The sequence below is a fragment of the Protopterus annectens genome, chromosome 9.part0 (genome assembly GCF_019279795.1).
Source record: "Protopterus annectens isolate FY-2018-M chromosome 9.part0, PAN1.0, whole genome shotgun sequence".
Taxonomy (NCBI): domain Eukaryota; kingdom Metazoa; phylum Chordata; order Ceratodontiformes; family Protopteridae; genus Protopterus; species Protopterus annectens.
The window spans coordinates 756,192,212-756,214,640 of NC_056743.1; positions in this window are offsets into that span (position 1 = coordinate 756,192,212).

Consider the following 22,429-nt stretch of genomic DNA (forward strand, 5'->3'; position numbering starts at 1 on the left):
AGGGTCAGTGAGGTGCTCTGCTTGACATGTATGGGAATTCTATTCCATAGCATGGGCTGTCTCTGGGTGAGGGACCTGTCCCTCCAGCATGCTCTGTTGATTGCGGTAATAAGGTTGAGGTCTCTGGAGCATGTGGTGCACAGGGATTGGGATTTCTTTAGATGTAGCATTTCTAAGAGAGCTGGGTCAGACACGGCTTTGTAAGTCAAGCAGAGATCAACTAAAAGTAGGTGATATGCGACAGAAAATAGCTGGGGTCTTTTGAGTCTGTCTGTGTAGGAAATGTGTTTAATGCCTATGATCCTCTTTGTGAGGTACTTCTGTGGCTTATCCAGCTGTTACAGGTGTCTAGTGAGGTACATGCCAAATGGGGCATTATACTCAATGATTGGTCTAATGAGAGAAGAGTAGAGAGAGACAATGACCTTTTTCTTCCTGGATGCAAAACCCTTGATAATGAGATGTGCCACATAGAAGGACTTTCTGACCACAGTGTCAATGTGGTGGTCAAAGGAGATGTTGCTGTCAACCTGTGTCCCCAGATTTCTTATAACACCTTCACTGTTCAGTAGGCTCCCATCGATGTAGTAATTAGTGGGAACTGAGCTTTTACCAAAGGGATGACAACGCATTTTTTACCATTAAGTTTAAGGCCATGGTTTTGACTCCAGTCATTGGTCTCAGTGAGGCCTTTCTGTAGGATGGCTGCATCACTTGGGGAGTTAATAATGGTTCCCAGCTTGCAGTCATCTGCTAACTTGGTCAGCTAGAGTCCCTTTGTGTGAGGAGAGCACCCAGGATTGATTCCTGTGGGACTCCACTCATGAATAGTCAGTAGTCTGATTTGGAATCTGCTGCTTTCACACTCTGTGTTCTATCTGTGAGTCAATTTGCAACCCACCTAGTGATACAGGGGTTGATGCCTAGTTTGGTGAGTGTATCAATAATTCCCAAGTGAGGAATGGTATCAAAGGCTTTGGCCAGATCGAGGTAAGCTGTATGCACTGCCTTACCTTCATCCACAGCCCTGGTGACTGACACAGAGAAGTCAACCAGGTTGAGCAGGCATGATCTCCCTTTCCCAGAGCCAAATTGCGTGGGGTCTAGAGTTTGAAGATTTCCTATATCTTTGTTAATCAGGTCCATGATGATGTGCTTCATATCTTTACATATCAGACTTGTTAGGCTAATGGCTTGATAATTCCCAGGGTCTGTAGTTACTCCACCTTTATGGAGAGGGATGACTGTAGCAGTGCGCCATTCGGTAGGGACAAAGCCTGAGGTGAGGCTGTGACTTAACAGGGCACACAGATGTGGTGCCAGTTCGCTTTGTAGTTCATGTAGAACACAGCCAGGGATAATATCAGGTCCCATGGAAGCTGTATTCTTGGCCTTGAACAATGCTGCTTTAACCTGTGCTGCAGTAATGCTGGGTGCCTGGCATTCTTCCAGTATTGTGATTGGTCCTTTAGAGGGAGAGAGAGGGGTAAAGTTGTCACTGAATCTGTCAGCCAGTATGTTGGTGATATCTGTTCACTAAGTTTAGGAGGTACCATTGTGCAGTATCTCAGAGAAAATCTGGGTATTGCCATTGAGGTTCTTCATATAGCTATAGATGGCATTGTGATTGTTTTTAGTGTCTGCCACAATTCTGCCTTCATAGCTGGCTTTAAAGATTTAATGAGGGATCTCAACTTTTGTTCAGGCCACTAAGGCAATTTTTCCAGTCTTGGGACTTCACCTTTTTCTGCAACAGTTTCTTCCTTCTGTTGTAGAGTTTATTAATGGCAGGGGACCACCAAATTGGCTTCCTTTTTTTGCAGGAGAGGATCTTGGTTCTGTTGGGTATGGCTAGTTCCATGCATTTGTATACATTTGTATACATGCTCATACAGTACATTGGTGTATGATTCTGCAGTTGTGCAGCTATTTTCCAGTGGTGTTGGTGCCGTGAAGTTAGCCACCTCTGTTTTTAGGAGTCCAAAGTCAGATTTTTCAAGGTGGTTACCTTTGTGCGTGTGTGTGTGTGTGTGTGGGGGTTAGATGTGGATTTCCATGGTGATTACTTTATGGTCGCATCTGTCCAGGGAGGGATTGACTATTGGTGTAGAGCATCAGTCGCCCAAGTTAGTAATAACTAGGTCAAGGATGTTGCTTCCTCTAGTGGGGGTCAGAATGAGCTGGTAAAGGGCATTGGAATTCATGAATTCCAGAAAGTGTTGGGCCAGTGTATTGGTGCTTGAGATGAAATATATTGTCAATGAATAAAGCAGTAGTAAACCTGAATGAATATTTGGTTTTGCATTTGCATGACTATGGACACAGACATAGGCATTTTCACTTAAAATATTGCACCAGTCTGAACAAACATGGTTCTTAAACTGAATTTGGTAGTAAGGTTCAGTGGAATATTGATACTATGATGTAAGATATGAATTAAAGTTTGCTGTAAGCATTTTTTAAAGTGGCTATCTATTTTTTAGTACTCTGCTCTTTAACGCATGGACAACTTCTTTTTTACAATGGCCACTTTTGGATATATGCCAGAACTCATGTTTGAATGCCACATTTTATTGTTATTTATAGAGCATTATGACATAGTACCAGTACTTACCATGAGATGGGTATCTAAGACATACACAGACTCATTCCAAAAGCCTATAAGGCAAACCACTAAACATACCAATATCCTCATTATAAATGACTCCATAGTGAGATACAGCAATGCACCACTCACTAAGCTGTCAAACAGAAGGTCATAGTCAGCTGCCTATTAGGTGACAAAATTCACTGCATCTATCAAGCACTCAAGTTCCTGCATCACAAAAAGCAGTTATTTTACATATGTGTGTAAATTAGTTGAGATTGAGACATGGAGCTCTGATCATAGGTGCCTGAGGCAGGTATGAACCTAGCCCTGAGCAGTATTCTACTATCACTAAGAATGAGGCCACAATACAATAAAAAGCTAATTGATTTTACAATTGTCTTAGATTTTATTGTCATTCTAGGTGGGTACAATCTATATTTATCAGCCAGGGAAGAAAAGGTAGGCTGTTCAAACTGCTTTGCCAGGGCCAGCCTGCACTCTACCTCCAGGCTTCCATATATTGTATTAAACCTTGTCCTCTCCCATTGTGTCTTTCTTAGGCAATGTCAGTCTTCTAAACCTCCCAACATAAGTTAACAGAATCAGGACAAGGTTGAGTTAGTGCTGCTCATTGCTAGGAGCCTTAACAAATAATTCCACACCCTATGTATGTGTCACCACAGAATGTGGATGCATGTGTCACCACAGAATGTGGATGCACGTGTCACCACAGAATGTGGATGCATGTGTCACCACAGAATGTGGATGCATGCGTCACCACAAAAGGTGGCTGTATGCTTCACCACAGAATGCGGATGTATGCGTCACCACAGAATGTGGATGCATGTGTCACCACAGAATGTGGATGCATGCGTCACCACAAAAGGTGGCTGTATGCTTCACCACAGAATGCGGATGTATGCGTCACCACAGAATGTGGATGCATGTGTCACCACAGAATGTGGATGCATGCTTCACCACAGAATGCGGATGTATGCGTCACCACAGAATGTGGATGCATGTGTCACCACAGAATGTGGATGCACGTGTCACCACAGAATGCGGATGCATGTGTCACCACAGAATGCGGATGTATGCGTCACCACAGAATGTGGATGCATGTGTCACCACAGAATGTGGATGCATGCGTCACCACAAAAGGTGGCTGTATGCTTCACCACAGAATGTGGATGTATGCGTCACCACTGAGACCTGTTCAAGATCAGTGAAAGTACTCCATTAGTGCATGGCTTCAATGCCTATCGCTTGCATATGTCTGTCACATTAGAAGTAGGTACAAAAGACAGAGCTGTCTGAATAATTTTTTTTTTTAAATCTCATCTTTAGACTCAAACAAGAAAATGACTTTGAACTCCTTCTTGCTCATCTAACTATAAAAAACCCTTTATTTCATCATAGCTGACTACAAGATCCCATCTTTATTCCCCTCAGCCCATACCTCCTACATAACCAGTATGGAGTCCCTATTTATTAAGCCAAACATTATTTTCCTATAAAACTTCAACTATCCCACCATCAACTATCTGGGTGACTTATACTTCCTCAAAAATGTATGTCCAGGGATGCTTTTGACTTCCTAAATACAAACCCCTTGGACCACTTACTCCACACCCCAACAAGGGCATATACAATCCTACAAATTCGTCCCTATCAATATGTGACATATTTGCTCCATGCCTATGGCAAACTCCTTCTTGGTCAAATTGACCACAAGTCAGTCACATTCTTCCTATGACTGAAGAAAGATTATCCTCCAATACTTTGGTATTTCTAGATGATGCAAAGGCTAGTCTACTAAAACCGAGAGATGACCTGACTAAAAAGCCCCTTTCACCTTGATGACCCACTGTGCATGGAGAATCCCTTACTGACAAGTTCTATGCACATATTAATAGTTGCATAAAAGTATCTATGCCTCCTCAGAAATGAATACAATACAGAATTCATAAATAACCCTCAATGCTGGAATCCTAATATAAGCAGTCTCTATAATAAAATAAAAAAGCACTGCATGCAAAAATAAATCTGTCAAGAAACCAAAAATGCTCTTGGCTAAACTAATTAAATAACTCGGAATCCTGTTCATATCAACCAAAACCAGGTTGATACAAGGTAAAATAGCCACCTAGGTGTAAGATAACTGCAAAGCCTTAAATGACTGTGTTAGAAATCTGAGAAACAATGCCTAGAACTGCACAGAACTAATAGAAAATGATATCACTTACACAGACTCACAGGATGTAGCCAATCTACTAAAGAAAAATACAGTGACAACTTCATCTCTTACCCCATATATTCTCAGATTAATTAACATCTGTCCCCTTCTTCAAATCTTTACAGAAAAAAGTTCAGTGAAGGAAACACTCGCCCAAATAAAACTACGTATAACAAAGGAATAACATTTAATAGCTCACATGTATATATATTCAAGACATCTGCTACTTCCACAATGTGCAATAGTCTATCTTGCCACCTGTACAAAATGCCCAGAATTTTATATAAGTACGTCTGCCCGTAAGTTTAAGTATAGAATAGTACAGCATAAGTCAGACATTAGCAGGGTTGCGATTACTAATGCCCTAGCTAGACATAATAGAGAGGAAGACTTAGAGCATGTATTTAAGTTTTATGGAATTAGTTATTTATCCGAATAATAGGGGTGGTGATGTAAATAATGTACTAGAACTGAAAGAGTATGAGTGGATATTAATGCTCCCGGCAGACACCAAGCCAGGGTTGAATATTTCAGTTAGTATTAAACCAGTGTTGAAAAGAAAACAGATGATTTAAAAAAGTGATTTTTTAAGAATAAATCTGAAAATGTATTATTTTTTTTATATACAAGGGTTTGTATATATTTTTTTTTTGTTGTTGTTTTTTTTTTTATTTTTTTATGCTACAGGCATCCTAAGTTTTTTTAAATGTGGTAATATACCTTTTAGGGTAATCTTATGGAAGCAGTGTCATGTGATATTGATTAATTAACTGCATCATGAATTGTTAGACTTACTACAGAGGCTAGTCAGATTTAGTCTCAAAATAGGCCTTGTGCCAAATATGTTTGTTTTATATAGTTCTTGAAAATCTTAATAATATTCCTGTGCTAAGATAGATAAAATGGATACTAAAATAGACACTTTCATAGAAAAAAGTGTCCATGAGCTACTTCAAAATAGGCCTTGTGCCAAATTAATGAAGAACAGCAACAGTCATTCCTTTGCACAAAGGTGAGGCTAAAATAGGCCAGTGTAATTACAAACACATAAGCCTGACCAACCTCAAATGTAAGGCCATGGAGAGGACCATTATGAAACTTATAAATAGAGGTATATGTGACTTACAGTCTCTCATACTAACCCAGATCAGATTCATCATGGGTAGGTCCTATCAGCTTAAGCTGGTTTACTTCTTACAAAAAGTCACTGAGGCAATAGATATGAGAAAATCAATGCCACTGCCTATCTGCACCTTGCAAAGGTATTTAACACCATCCCACACTCGGGCATCATAGACAAACTCTACCAGCTAAATATTAAGCCCTAAGTAACTTGCTATATAGCAAATTGGCTCAAAAATAGAACAAAAGAAGTAAGGGTGGGCAGATTTGCATCCTCCAATAGAACTGACACTAGTGAAGTGCCCCATGGTTCAGTCATTGGGGCCTTTCTCTGCATTGTCCAGCAACCAATACTGGTCTCACTCCTCAGCTCTATCACTGCTTTCGTACAGTATCACCTTTCATGTAAGGACAAGAGGTCATTTAATCTGTATTCCACCAGTGTCTTCCAAAGGGACCAAATCCAATGACAAAACCTAGTAAGAGGAGATGATTACAGCATCAAAAGATCCTGCTGTTCACATTGTTCTCAACTTCCTGTCCATTAGCTGCCACAATGTCTCATGTCTGACCACTGTCACTGACATCTCCATCTTCTGCATACTCTGCACTAGTGCCATCTTATGATGGTATCTCTTGTTTTCCAGAACACTTGAAGGCTTGATGACTACTAAAGCAATGCGAACACACATGAGCAAAGTGACAAGCTGACCAGCTGCTCCTACAAGCATTAAAGACCTTGCAAAATCTTGACACCCTTTTGCCTCCACTGTCCAGGTGTGCAGATGTCATGCATCATTCATCAGCACAACCATGTGTTGGGATGCTTAATCACCCAATGCAGATATTTATCAACTGCCTTAAGTTTTCTGAGCCTCTCATCAGACCACATCCATACAAGGCTTCCCATTAACCTCTACAAATTTTGAATCACAAGGAAAGTGGTAATATGGGTAATGTTTTTTCTTAGCTCTTTTCAGTAATCAACGTCAAGTAAGTTAAGCTCAACACTAATTGCCAGTGACCTCACCTGGAAACTGGTTATCCTTCACATGCCCTGGGCTGTGAGTGCAATTGTGAAACCTCTGGATGATGGCAGATCAACCACAACTCTCCACTGTGCTCCATCCATGTTGAGTAAATCAAATATCTTTATATATTCTACACTCTAATTGTAATTTGTTTCTCTTTACTGGTTGTGAAATGAGTTCTACAACATTTTTACTGTATCAGCTGTCAAACAGACTTTGCTGCTCACTTGTTGAAGTAGATAGATCCCCCACAAACCCATAGTCATTTCGTCTTTCTGAAAATTCTTTATCTTTTTTCAAAGTTCCATTACTCCGCTTGCCTTGGGGCAGTACTATAAGTTCATGCAGTCTAACAGTCATCTCATTAATGATTCAAACAGAACTATGATAGTCATATCCAGGCCATCTATGTTATCCTACAAAATCAAATTCTCATTGAGGCCAAGTGGGCACCTCTGCTCTCTTTCTGGATCTGCAGTAGTCCTTTGTATCAGAACATCCGTTTGTTGATTGCTGTTTTGTGCAGGCTGAGTCAGGATCCTATTTACTTCCTGGACCATTTTTGACACTTATATTTTCTTCACCCATGTCAGCTGCTTCTCTTGAGCTGTGCATTCTTGTGCATCTCATCAAAAAAAGCCACCATCTAGGATGCTTTTGCTTCATATCTTCCCTGAGACTTGTGTGTATTTACCATCTTGTAGCAATAACATATTAAAACCACCGGAGATTATTCCTCCCCACTTGTTAGCGTTGGTACCCCCCCCAAGTATTAAATATGCTCACATCAGGTCCTACTGTTCAGTACAAGTTAATCCTCTTGCTTCTGTATTGTATTCTGGTTTGCACTAGTTTAACATTGGGTCACCATGGATGATCATGCTGTCTTGCTCCACACTGTTTAAAAGTATTCTTTAAGTTAGCCAACATCAACCTGCTGTGCTAAATCACAAACACCCTTCTCACTGGCTGGAAGTGCCCTGTTGCAGGTGGCCCAGTGGCCTCAAGTTTCATGCATTAAATAAATGAGGCAGAAGGGATCATCTATGTCCATAGGAATTCCTTCATCAACACTTTTCATCCATTGTCTGCTGCTATCCATGGCCTTAGGACTCCAGGCTTTATATAACTCTTATTCTCTCTCTCTCTCTGTCTGTCCATGTAAATGAGTATATGTAGATTTATTTAAATGTGAAAGAGTCAAAACACATGTGATCACATGTGATCAACTTTAACATTTTGAAAATCAATGTTAATACAACAAAAACAAAAAAAAAATAGAAATAAAAAAATGCAAAAAGAAAGGAAACAAACTGTGGTCTTACAAGTTTGTTACCATTAAGAGTCCATGACATTTTACTTGCTTGTCCTTCAGACAATCTCTTGGCCCTAGAAAAAAATTCCTTAGTTTTTCTTTTTTAGTGTAAATCAGATACTCCCGTGCCCATGCATGTTTTCCAAGTTTCCCTAATCAGCTGAGAAGAAAGAATTTGGCCTGTTCTTACCTGCCCCAGCCCATTTTTGTGGTAAGACTTTTTATTAAAAAAAAAAAAAAAAAAACAGATGGAAATACAGGTTATTGAACTCTCACCAGATAAGAGCAGCAAAAGTTCCTGACTTACAACTCCTTAAGGAAAATTTAATTCAAAACATTCGACATACTTAGGAGCGGAGGTATTGCATGGAATAGTATTTTGTCAGGCACTTGTCCAAACTGCTCATACACACCACCACTTTAAATTCTTAAAAGACACTGAAGTATGCGATAATGCATCTACTTCAGTAGATCAAACTTATACAAGTTCGAACCACATATGGCTGAGACCATATGTTTGAACTCGTAAAAGTTCGAACACTGAAATAAAAACACATAAAACAAAAAAAATAAACTAAATGTCTATAACCCCCCACACCCCCTTACTTAAATATACCAACTCCGAGATTACACTATATTGTGGAAATGGGAAATCTTCCCTTTCCGCTCTGTACAGAGATCGCCATTCAGTCCGATCAAACGTTTACAAGTTCCAACATATGGTCTCGGCCATATGTGGTTCGAACTTGTAAACGTTCGAGTGACTTAAGGGGACCCTCAATAACACAGGTTAATCTACAGAGTAAAAAGAACAATAAAATGAAAATACAGCCTACTTGGCCTTTGTCACTTAATTCTTTAAGTTATTTACAATATATTTTAAATATGTACTGTATGTTCTGTGAAAAGTCATAGTCCTTAGTGGTATCTCCAATAAACAAGCTCAGTCCCACAAAACCTCCCCAGTGAGAGACTGCCATGCCAAAAAAGTCTACAAAAAATGCCTGGACTTGCTTGAAAACCTGAATCTTTGATGAAGAGTCCCAGTTCTGAAAAACTATAAACATCCAACTGAGGATTCAACTTTCCTGCCTGCCTGCTCCCAGATTACTTCCATTTATTCAAATTCTAATTGGAAATCATTGTTCTGTATAATGTAGTCATCAACTGGTAATTCTCAGCAACAATATACATTTCAATGCACACTCCAGCTCTTCCAAAGAGAAGGTGTTATATCGTCAAAGTAATCCAAGCAACATAGAAAGCAGAGTTTTGGCTAAGCATAAAAAGCATAAAAAAAATCTGCAAGCAAAGCATTTTTACTGGAACTGATAGTTATTTCATCCTGTCTTAATAAATATGAAATAACATTTATTAGATAAAAAGGGGGAAAACATGGATTATAAATCTAAGTGCTGTGTTGCCTTCAGGTGTAGATAAAATAGATAGCCAGATGTTTATGTTGAACAATTTATGGATACCTTCTTGAGATTATTTAGATAATTTTCATAAATCTGTGGTATCTATCTGTTGAGTGATCTTACAGTAAATAAATATGTATTGTGATATCAGAAACTATCCACTGGGTGTTAATTTATTCCATAGTGTTAGGTTGTAATTAAACAGCTTCAAGGAATTTTACTTGGAATAAGCCTATTTACAATCATTTGCGTATGGCAATGAAATGTAAAATGAAAATTTTCAATAGTTAATTTTTATATGTTTAGATATTGGCAATTTATTAATTCAGTTTTCCACATTCTTGTTTGAAATGGAGCCTGTATGCCCTTGAGATATACACTGAGAAAACATCACTGTAGGAACAAAACCTGGTGTGCTTAGGATATGATAGTTATTTAATTAAAGTATGCTAAATAATTGCAACAACTGGTGCTGTAGACTGCTTTTGTTTTGCATAGTTCTATCCATATGCGGCAGTGCTGTTAATTCCATATGTGTGTGGTTGCAGTGGTTTTATACGTGTGTGGTTGCAGTGGTTTTATACATATGTATATATATATATATATATATATATATATATATATATATATATATATATATGGATCCTGTTTAGAAACCCAAAATCGAAAAGACCAAGATGAAAAACCTGACATCCAGGAAGACCGACAGCCTGGAACACTAACAAAACACTAATGGTAAGTAACCGATTGCCCAATCTACAAATACACTAGCACCGAATCACAAAAACACCCACCCATGTGGGGGGGGGCTTTGTCAATGTGGGGGGCTGACCCCCCCCAACTAAATATAGCAATTCCGAGATCGCACTACCATGTAGGTAAGATGCAAAGTCAGCATGCTGGCCAAGTGGTTACTTACTGTTAGTGATTTGCTTGTGTTCCAGACCATTGGTCTTCCTGGATGTTAAGATTTTTGTCTCAGTTTTTTTGGTTTTGGGTAAGTGGGATTTCAGGTTTCTAAAGGGGACCCTATATATATATATATATATATATATATATATATAGAGAAAGAGAGAGAGTGAGAGAGTGAGAAAGCGAGAGATGCACACACACACACACACACACATACATATATCTATATATATATATATATATATATATATATATATATATCTATATACACACACACACACACACACACACACATAGTACGAGTGTCAAAACTGTCAGCAGCAAAATAGCAGAATACTCTGCTATTTCTCACCTCCATATAATTATTCAAAGTATAGTCAATATTTTGAATGATTATGTACAAGTTTAGTTGGCATAGGCTATCCACTTCTGTGTGTCTTCATACTTGCAGTACATATTGTATTCTTGATCACAATTTATCGTAGTAATATTTCTGTAAATGTATTTCAAGCTATTTGTTTTGTGTGTTGGGAGGATTTTCTCCCCTTAAATATAATTACTCATCAACTACTAACATTTTATATCTGTTGTGGCTTTTTTCACCTCAGGCCTTCACTAAGAATGGGCCATTGCATCAGTAGGATTTTTCCATATCTAAAAGGATAGATAGATAGATAGATAGATAGATAGATAGATAGATAGATAGATAGATAGATAGATAAACAGATAAATAGATAAAATAGTTACACAGATAGATTTAGTGTGCGTGTCTTTGTATGTGATGTGTGTCTAGTCTGTCTTATTTAGTGGTACTACTACAGAAATAGTTTTTTTTCTAAGGTAAGATGCACTGTTAGGAACAGGGGTGGGCTAGACATAGGGTTAGTGTTAGCATGTATTACTAAGTTGGTAGAGGGGAGATCTGCTATCAGACTCAACACAATAGCATGCAGATTAATTTGCTGCCTTCCCTTTTCTCCTCTTTTTTTTAGTTGGACTTCTCTATTTTTTTTTACACTGGAACCTAATGAATCTTGCAGTTAAGACTACTTACAATCTGCTAACAACTGCTGTGATTCAACACAATACTTATTGTTAAAACATTGCAAAAAAGATGCATATCATACATGCACATCGATTAGCAAAGTTTTTTAGGGTGCCTCTTTTTTTTGTTAAGAGATTATTGAGTTAATTTGTTTCATTTCTCTCCTGAAGCTGTGGACATCCTTGTTATCTTGTGCTTCAGTCCTGAAGCTATGGACATCCTTGCTATGTTGTGCTTCAGTCCTGAAGCTGTGGACATCCTTGTTACATTGTGGTTCAGTCCTGAAGCTGTGGACATCCTTGCTATGATGTGCTTCAGTCCTGAAGCTGTGGACATCCTTGTTACGTTGTGCTTCAGTCCTGAAGCTGTGGACATCCTTGTTACGTTGTGCTTCAGTCCTGAAGCTATGGACATCCTTGTTACATTGTGGTTCAGTCCTGAAGCTGTGCACATCCTTGTTACATTGTGGTCCAGTCCTGAAGCTATGGACATCCTTGCTACGATGTGCTTCAGTCCTGAAGCTATGGACATCCTTGTTACGTTGTGGTCCAGTCCTGAAGCTATGGACATCCTTGCTACGATGTGCTTCAGTCCTGAAGCTATGGACATCCTTGTTACGTTGTGGTTCAGTCCTGAAGCTGTGGACATCCTTACTATGTTGTGCTTCAGTCCTGAAGCTGTGGACATCCTTGCTACGTTGTGGTTCAGTCCTGAAGCTGTGGACATCCTTGTTACATTGTGGTTCAGTCCTGAAGCTGTGGACATCCTTGTTACGTTGTGGTTCAGTCCTGAAGCTGTGGACATCCTTGTTACATTGTGGTTCAGTCCTGAAGCTATGGACATCCTTGTTATGTTGTGGTTCAGTCCTGAAGCTATGGACATCCTTGTTACATTGTGGTTCAGTCCTGAAGCTGTGCACATCCTTGCTACGATGTGCTTCAGTCCTGAAGCTATGGACATCCTTGCTACGATGTGCTTCAGTCCTGAAGCTATGGACATCCTTTCTACGATGTGCTTCATTCCTGAAGCTGTGCACATCCTTGCTATGTTGTGCTTTATACTGATGTGACACAACACAGTTAATATTCAGGTTTTCATGTGGTCATGTTAATAAACAGACATAGATTAGGCGTCTACTGGAAAAGGTATGTAGGTGAAGATAACTGGAAGTAAAATTATTAAGGCAATTTTGTGTGCCTAATCAGAAAATGCACCTTTTTTGCAATTGTGCCATTTCACATCGTGTCAGTTTAGGGAAATGTCAAAATTCAGTTTGCATTAAATAATAGATGCAAAAATCTGGCTTTTTTTTTTGGTAGTACACAGGTTAATGTTTGTTTTATCAAACAAGCATTTATTTTGTTGTGTATATAGCTGCAGTAAGGATTGTAAGTACACTTTAAATTCACAACTAACCTTTATATATTTTAAACTAAATAAGCAGAAACAATTATCCCCAGAGATGACAACTTTCAATGACAACTTTGCAACAATTTGTTCTGTGGAGCTCCTTCCCAATACTTTCTTTGCAGAAATGTCCTCACCTTTTATCATGTTATGCTACATGTTAAACTAGAAGAATTACATATTATTGAACTCTTCTGTTGGAAGTCTTGGTGAGTCACTTCTGACTAGTTAACTGACCATATAATGTTTGGCTATTACAATTGAATTTTACCCATAACAGGACAACCAACCCTAGACTCTATCCAACCCTTTTGTAATATCTGCCTAAGTTTCAGGTACCAAAGTACAGATAGACTGTTATGACCAATTTTCCGATTCAGACACCCTGTTGAAAATAAGGGTGCTAAATTTGAGGTAAGCCTTACACTTCTTGCAGACTGATGCTAGTAAAATGCTTGGTGTCTACTGTAAGATTCTGTTCATAGATTTAAAGGTAGGTACTAGGCGATCAGCCTGCATACCATTACAAGCCTGGCCACAAAACTCTGTTCAAAGCCCCCTCCAGCTTCAAGGAGAGCAGGGCAAAACAGACAATAGGAAAATTTGTTATTGCCCATCCAGTTATCTACCTTTATCTTGAAGGTGACAAGTGTGCTACACTCCTTGACAGTTAGTGGAGGTTTGCTCTAGATAAAAAAATGCAGTCCACGGCAGTGAAAAGTAAGAGCCAGAAGTAATCTCCAAAAGACATATTTATTACAACACAAAACAAATCCTTCAAGCGCTTTCGCTCAGAGCAATACTGAGCTTTATCAAGATAACAGCAAGAGGCAACTGATCCTTTTTAAATAAATGCTTAAAGATCATGTGATCCGTTAATTAGACTTAATTAATAGCTAGTTTTAAAAGTCAAATACTATGCAACACAAAGTTATATAAAATCTATAAAATCCCAATGAATGCACTTTTATAAACATTATTTAAAAAGTCACCTAATATGTTATAATAAATAAATAATATTAAATATTGTGTATATTATTTCATAAAACCGTTTGCATAGATTATTAACAAATATATTGCTGTTGATGTGTAAAAAACATGGAAAAACATTGAAATATAACAATGAAATGGTAAAATAATAAAATAGTATCATATAACAATTCTCTAATGTAATAAATAATAATAGTAATAAATATAATGATATAATGATAATATTAATTTCTTCCTAAATATTATAACTTGGCCCTTCTTAATTTTAAAACACTACTTAAATTCATACTATCATTTAATCCTGGCCATTTAGCAGCATCTAACCGTAACTGCCATATAAGCTCCCTGTATTCTAATTTGGTCTCCCAGTCACCCCCTCTCTTGTCAGGTGTTATCTGGTCTAAAACAATGAACTTAAGTTCCATATTGGGGCAGGACAAAAAATGCTTATAAAAGGCATTAGATTCCTTTCTCTTAGAGATGTCATAAAAATGTTTGTAAATTCTTCTCTTTAGTGTCCTTTCTGTTTTCCCTATATAGAAACTTTGACATTTTATACAAAGACCTAAATAAACAACATATTTTGCATTACAATTGAAGTAACCATTTGTCTGACATACATATTTTCTTGATGGGATGTATACACTGTGGCCATTGAAAATAGCAGGACATTGTTTGCACATTCCACACTGGTAAGTTCCCTTCTTATGTCCATTGCCAACGGTGACCACTATTTGCTTTTTCTCAAATATTTCTTTCATGTTAGTGTCCCTGCGTCTGAGAAAATTGGGGTTTTTTGGGACCATCGTTAATAAATCTTCATGTAGTGTAAGAACTGGCCAATATCTTAATATTGTTTCTTCTATTAAATTAGAGTTACTAGAGAATGTGTGTATGTAGTTATTTTGTTCTAATTCCTGAGAATTTTTGCTCAAGCTACCCACTTGTGGTGTCATGGACCCTAATAAAGGTGGATATTTCTCTTCCCTATGTGAACAAATCTCAATAACCAAATTGTTGACTAATTGGGCAGGGTATCCTCTTTCAGAGAACCTCTCCTTTAAAAAGTTTACCTCTTTTAAGAAATATTCTGCAGTACTGGACATTCGGGAGGCACGAATTAGTTGCCCTTTAATAATTCCTTTCTTTTGATAGAAAGGATGGCTGCTTTCAAAATACAGGTAAGAATTGGAATATGTGGGCTTCCTATATACTCTTGAAGCAAATCTATTATTGATGGCATCTTTAACCAAAGTAACATCCAAATAGTTCAAACTATTTTTACTGACTGAATGTGCAAAAGTCAGGAAGGAAGTAGTAGATTTGATATAACTTATGAATTTCTGAAAATCCATTTCTGTTCCACACCATAACAGACATATATCATCCAGGTACCTGACATAATGTCCAATATGTTTCGCCCAATTCGTTTTGAATATAAAAGTCTGTTCCCATTTATGCAATACAATGCTTGCATATAAGGAGGCGCAAGAAGCACCCATTGCAACTCCCAATTTTTGTTTATAAACCTCACCATTGAAACAAATAAAATTATTGCTCAAAACAATTTCCATAAATTCAACTAGTAAGTTGACAACATTTGCCTCAAGCTTGGCCTCATTAACCAAGACCTCATTAAACCAATCAAGGCCCGTTGAGTGCGGTATACTGGGGAATAACTGAACTATATCAATGGTTACCATTAAAAGGTCCAGGTGGTATAATTGGATTCCTATACCTTTAAGAAAATCCCAAGAGTCTTTACATATGTAATTTAAAGATGTAACAAATTGCTTAAGTACATAATCAATAAATTTACCTAAGGGTTCTGTAATGCTTCCTTTACCAGAGACTATTGGTCTGAATTTCAATGGGTCCAACCCTTTATGGGTTTTCGGGATGCCAAAAATAACTGGGATTCTTGGTTTAGCCACAAATAAATAGTTATACAACTTTTCATTAATGGCTCCCTGCAAAAGATGATCTATTAACAGGTAGTTGATTTTAGAATATGCTATGTGTAACTCATTTCTCGATATTAGATCATAATGCTCAGAGTCTTGCAACATGTTGTGAATATGTGTGTCATAGTCCATGGTGTACATCAAAACTAAACCCCCCCTTTATCTGGCTTCATCACTCTACATCTCTCTTCTTTTAAAGGTTTAATTATGTGCATTTTGTTCAAACTTAAATTCTGGGGAGTTGTGGCAGATTTTTTAATATCAATGGCCCTTAGGTCTCTTTCCACCAATTCCTCAAACACCCTAATGGAGGGATGTGTGGGGGAATTAAATGTACTCTTTCTTGAAAGTGTAGTGTCCAGACAGGGTTGACCCTTGAAATATAATGCCAAATTCAACTGTCTGACAAACATTTTGAGATCTATTAGCTCTCTTTCTAAATTAAATGGTCGTGCTGGTACAAAATGCATACCTCTTGTAAATAAATCAAAATGTTCTTTTCTTATCTCTAAATCCATGAAATTATAAACAGTGAAATTATTTTCTGTTATCACCGTGTAATTTGTAGAGATATTGGGAAGTATATATAAAGACCTAAACCCTTTTTGGTCAGAATCTGAGTAAACATTTTTAATTATTTGTTCCATCTCCTCACTGGAAATCTGGCCCCCCTCCCCCCTGACTTGTCTGGGGGAAATATAAAATCCTGGTGTGAGTTCTTTCTTTCCTTCTCTGCTAACCTCTCACTCCTTCTAGGCAATTCAGCCTGTGAATCCACGTTGTCATTATTATGGGCATTAATTTGTTGCAAAGCAGTGTTGTTAGCCCATCTAACCTTAACTGGAAGCGGGTAAGCTATCCGTTCATTATACTCCCTAAGATCCCTTTCTAGTTTGTGGATTTTACAGTTCACAACTTTAACACAAAATTGATCAACCTCATTGAAAATATTGTCATAGTTACACTTCACTGAAACAAAATTCATATCATTTACCAATGTGCTATTCAGAACATTTAAATCCTTAAGCAGAGAATCAGCCTTCGCTTCGTACTCTGCTATCATAACCTCTAGCATCTCAATTCCTGCATGATTAAAAATATCACATAATTTCTTGTAATATGTAGTACCCTTTTGTACATTGTTTGGAAATTTAAAGCATCGCAACCCTTTTGGGACCCTCTCAACTCTCACACATTCTTTTAAGTAATCTATTTCCAGTTGGTTTGTTTTAAAAGTATATAATTTGTCCCGTAATACATTAAAGTCTTGTTCAATATCAGCGTTATTAATAGCATTGTCAGTACCTTGTTGAAACCAAAACTGCTGTCCGGCCCAGGGACTAAAATCAAAGTCCTTGGCACGACCGCCTAATAGTCTCTCGTAAAGGAAGCATTACAGAACCCTTAGGTAAATTTATTGATTATGTACTTAAGCAATTTGTTACATCTTTAAATTACATATGTAAAGACTCTTGGGATTTTCTTAAAGGTATAGGAATCCAATTATACCACCCGGACCTTTTAATGGTAACCATTGATATAGTTCAGTTATTCCCCAGTATACCACACTCAGCGGGCCTTGATTGGTTTAATGAGGTCTTGGTTAATGAGGCCAAGCTTGAGGCAAATGTTGTCAACTTACTAGTTGAATTTATGAAAATTGTTTTGAGCAATAATTTTATTTGTTTCAATGGTGAGGTTTATAAACAAAAATTGGGAGTTGCAATGGGTGCTTCTTGCGCCTCCTTATATGCAAACATTGTATTGCATAAAAGGGAACAGACTTTTATATTTATAACGGATTGGGCGAAACATATTAGACATTATGTCAGGTACCTGGATGATATATGTTTGTGATGGTGTGGAACAGAAATGGATTTTCAGAAATTCATAAGTTATATCAATTCTACTACTTCCTTCCTGACTTTTACACATTCAGTCAGTAAAAATAGTTTGAACTATTTGGATGTTACTTTGGTTAAAGATGCCATCAATAATAGATTTGCTTCAAGAGTATATAGGAAGCCCACATATTCCAATTCTTACCTGTATTTTGAAAGCAGCCATCCTTTCTATCAAAAGAAAGGAATTATTAAAGGGCAACTAATTCATGCCTCCCGAATGTCCAATACTGCAGAATATTTCTTAAAAGAGGTAAACTTTTTAAAGGAGAGGTTCTCTGAAAGAGGTTACCCTACCCAATTAGTCAACAATTTGGTTATTGAGATTTGTTCACATAGGGAAGAGAAATATCCACCTTTATTAGGGTCCATGACACCACAAGTGGGTAGCTTGAGCAAAAATTCTCAGGAATTAGAACAAAATAACTACATACACACATTCTCTAGTAACTCTAATTTAATAGAAGAAACAATAATAAGATATTGGCCAGTTCTTACACTACATAAAGATTTATTAACGATGGTCCCAAAAAAACCCAATTTTGTCAGATGCAGGGACACTAACATGAAAGAAATATTTGAGAAAAAGCAAATAGTGGACACCATTGGCAATGGACGTAAGAAGGGAACTTACAAGTGTGGAATGTGCAAACAATGTCCTGCTATTTTCAATGGCCACAGTGTATACATCCCATCAAGAAAATATGTATGTCAGACAAATGGTTACTTCAATTGTAATGTAAAATATGTTGCTTATTTAGGTCTTTGTATAAAATGTCAAAGTTTCTATATAGGGAAAACAGAAAGGACACTAAAGAGAAGAATTTACGAACATTTTTATGACATCTCTAAGATAAAGGAATCTAATGCCTTTTATAAGCATTTTTTGTCCTGTCCCAATATGGAACTTAAGTTCATTGTTTTAGACCAGATAACACCTGACAAGAGAGGGGGTGACTGGGAGACCAAATTAGAATACAGGGAGCTTATATGGCAGTTACGATTAGATGCTGCTAAATGGCCAGGATTAAATGATAGTATGAATTTAAGTAGTGTTTTAAAATTAAGAAGGGCCAAGTTATAATATTTAGGAAGAAATTAATATTATCATTATATCATTATATTTATTACTATTATTATTTATTACATTAGAGAATTGTTATATGATACTATTTTATTATTTTACCATTTCATTGTTATATTTCAATGTTTTTCCATGTTTTTTACACATCAACAGCAATATATTTGTTAATCTATGCAAACGGTTTTATGAAATAATATACACAATATTTAATATTATTTATTTATTATAACATATTAGGTGACTTTTTAAATAATGTTTATAAAAGTGCATTTATTGGGATTTTATAGATTTTATATAACTTTGTGTTGCTTAGTATTTGACTTTTAAAACTAGCTATTAATTAAGTCTAATTAACGGATCACGTGATCTTTAAGCATTTATTTAAATAGGATCAGTTGCCTCTTGCTGTTATCTTGATAAAGCTCAGTATTGCACTGAGCGAAAGCGTTTGAAGGATTTGTTTTGTGTTCTAATAAATATGTCTTTTGGAGATTACTTCTGGCTCTTACTTTTCACTGCCGTGGACTGCATTTTTTATTTGGTTTTGTTTCCGAGTTTTGTTTCTTAGGTTTGCTCTAGAGGTGAAGGATACATTAGAATATGAATCCGTTATGCCAGTGTGTCTTATTTATCTGCTGATGAAGGTTAAGTTCACTTAACTAGGTATATGACATACCAATTGTTTTGTGGAGGAATAGGAAGCCAAGGAGGATTGTATCTTTCATGGCTCAAAAGGCTAGACTCGAATCTACATGTATCGGTCTATAAAGGACTTAGCACACAGAGAGAGTGTTGTCAGTCTGTCCTGATAACTAGGATTTTTGAGGCCACTGATGCTTTTAGTTATGAATCTGTGAGCGCTCTCAAACTAAATGATATATTTAGACAAATACATACCAAAATGGGCATAATGTTTCATAACGTGTCTAATGAAAGTTGATTTAAGAGGAATTAAGACTTCTTTGGATCTACTGGAGATGCCCTTTTGATGGTCAAATGATAGGATTTAAGACTTTTGTTTTGAAATGTATACATAGATATTTTTATACCCCAAGTAGACTCCAGAGAATTTTTCCTCAGACAGCAAATGTTGGAGGTGTGACGGGGAAGAAAGAGGTAATTGAAAACATTTTTTCTGGGAGTACAGTGAGTTGATGGACTTAGATTCCCTGTGGGATGCAATGTCAGAGATGCTGTGTAAGGAGGTTGGTGAAATGAGGGATATGATATTTCTGAACTATGACACAGAGTCAGACATGTCTAGACATGGCAAAGCCTTGCTGTGCCTAATGATGGTTGCTGCCAAAAAGCAGTTACTAGAAATGGAAATCAAAATATAAACCAACTATACTAGACATAGTGAATGTAGTAACAGAGATAAAAGAACTGGAACTGAAGCCTTTAGAAAAGGGTAGGAGTAAACTACATAAGAGAAAATGGGAATTGTGGGAACAATACATACAGTGTAAGAGTGAGGATTAAAAGGCAGGACTTAAATGAGCTACGTAATGTTTGACTGAAATTGATTGGGTAGATTATAAGTGATGTATAATGTTTGCAATTTGGAGTGTGTCAGTATGGTTTGTGATGTAAAATACTTGCAAATAGGATTGTGTAGGTGTGATTTGTTTTCATTTATATAAACATAGGATTTCCTATGCCATAAGTGATAGTTTAATAAAGATGTTTCTTGTTTAAAAAGAGGCAGGAATTGAACCATTCATCTAATGTTGTTTAGGTTATATGATATATAGCAATATATGTGAAGTATAATGTGAACTTGTTAATACAGTTAGTCAAGTTTCCATTTATATACAAGTAATCAATGTTACAAGTGATAATTCAATAAAGGTGTTTAAAAAAACAAACAAAAAGCAATAGTAACTAAATTACTTACAACTGCATGTGATTTAAAGTGTGCAGCATTTGTATGGTAAGTGAAAATGTTTACTTTACCAAAAAGAAGTATTGTACATGCTTAATATTGAATGTGAGACCATTGTCCTTGCAAAAATTATTAATATGGTTTAACTCATGTTTGAGCAAATAAGAGTCAATGGAATTCCAAATAACATGCAGTTTATAGTCATCTGCAGACATAGTTAACCATAGACTAGGAGTGTTGGCATAAATGTCTGAGAAACAGATGTTAAATAGGACAGGACCCTACACTGAGATCTGTAGTACACCACTGGTAACTTTTTTTTACTTGCAGAAATGGGAACTGCTACTCTAAGTGCATGGGTTCTGACAGACAACCAGTTAGCTATCCACCACACAACATAAGGATTTAATTTTAAGTTTACAAGTCTGACAAATACATCAACAAGGGGAATATTGTCAAAAGCCTAGGCTAGGTCCAGATATGCCCTAACTACTACATATCCATTATCCACTGCTTCAGTTACTTTTTTAAAGAAATGAATGACCCCAAAGTTGCAGGACTTTGATAAACCTGAAGTGATGACAGTCCAGCATAAGAGATTTTCAGTGTCCAGGTTAAATAGGTCTGAGATATATGCTCCATAGGTTTAGATATGAGGCTAGTGAGACTAATGAGACTACAAGTCCTAGGTTAGAAAGTTGGGATACACTTGTATAATGACATTACAATGACTATATTCCAGACATCAGGAATGTAATCAATTGAGAGGCTTGGATTAAAGAGGTGAAGTAGGGGTTCAGATAGGCCATAATTCATACTGATATTCAAGCAACCTGGTATATTTTCAGGACACATGAATGAGATGCTTTCTGAAAGGGTTGAAAGGACATGTTTGATAGTAAGTACAACAGGTGGCTGGGACTGTGGAATCTGTAGAACAGATATAACATTGCCAGTACAATTTGCACTGAATTTATTATCAAGAATATTGAGTCAGGGTATATAGTTTTATTGAAGATAAGCACCAAGCATTGATGGACATTAAATGTTAACTTCTTAATGTTGCCAAAGAAAGATTTGCAGTTATTTTTGGTTTCAGTGTGTTGTAGCACAGCAAAGACAGTTGTCTGGGACAACAGAATGACCTTTTTCATAGCTGCCCCATTTCATGTAATTTGCTTTCACTAGTTATCTCAGTGCACTATATTGAATAAGTGTGTTGTTGTACTCTTTTGATGTAATTGTGCAGCCAATACACATGTCCACTTACCCCATCTGCTGAGTGGTCATTACGCTTTAAGGCAAAATTACTCTTTTTATATTGATGGAGGCCTACATTTATGGAATGTCATCACTGATTCTTTACTTATCAAATGCTACACAGTAGTGGATATAAATGTGAAACTTCCAAAAAAAACACACATGCTATTAATTCACTTTTAATTCCATACACTATTTCAGCACTTCTTTAATGTGTGCACTTATTACAAGACTAAGGGTATGTATGTTTCTCAAGTCAGGTGATG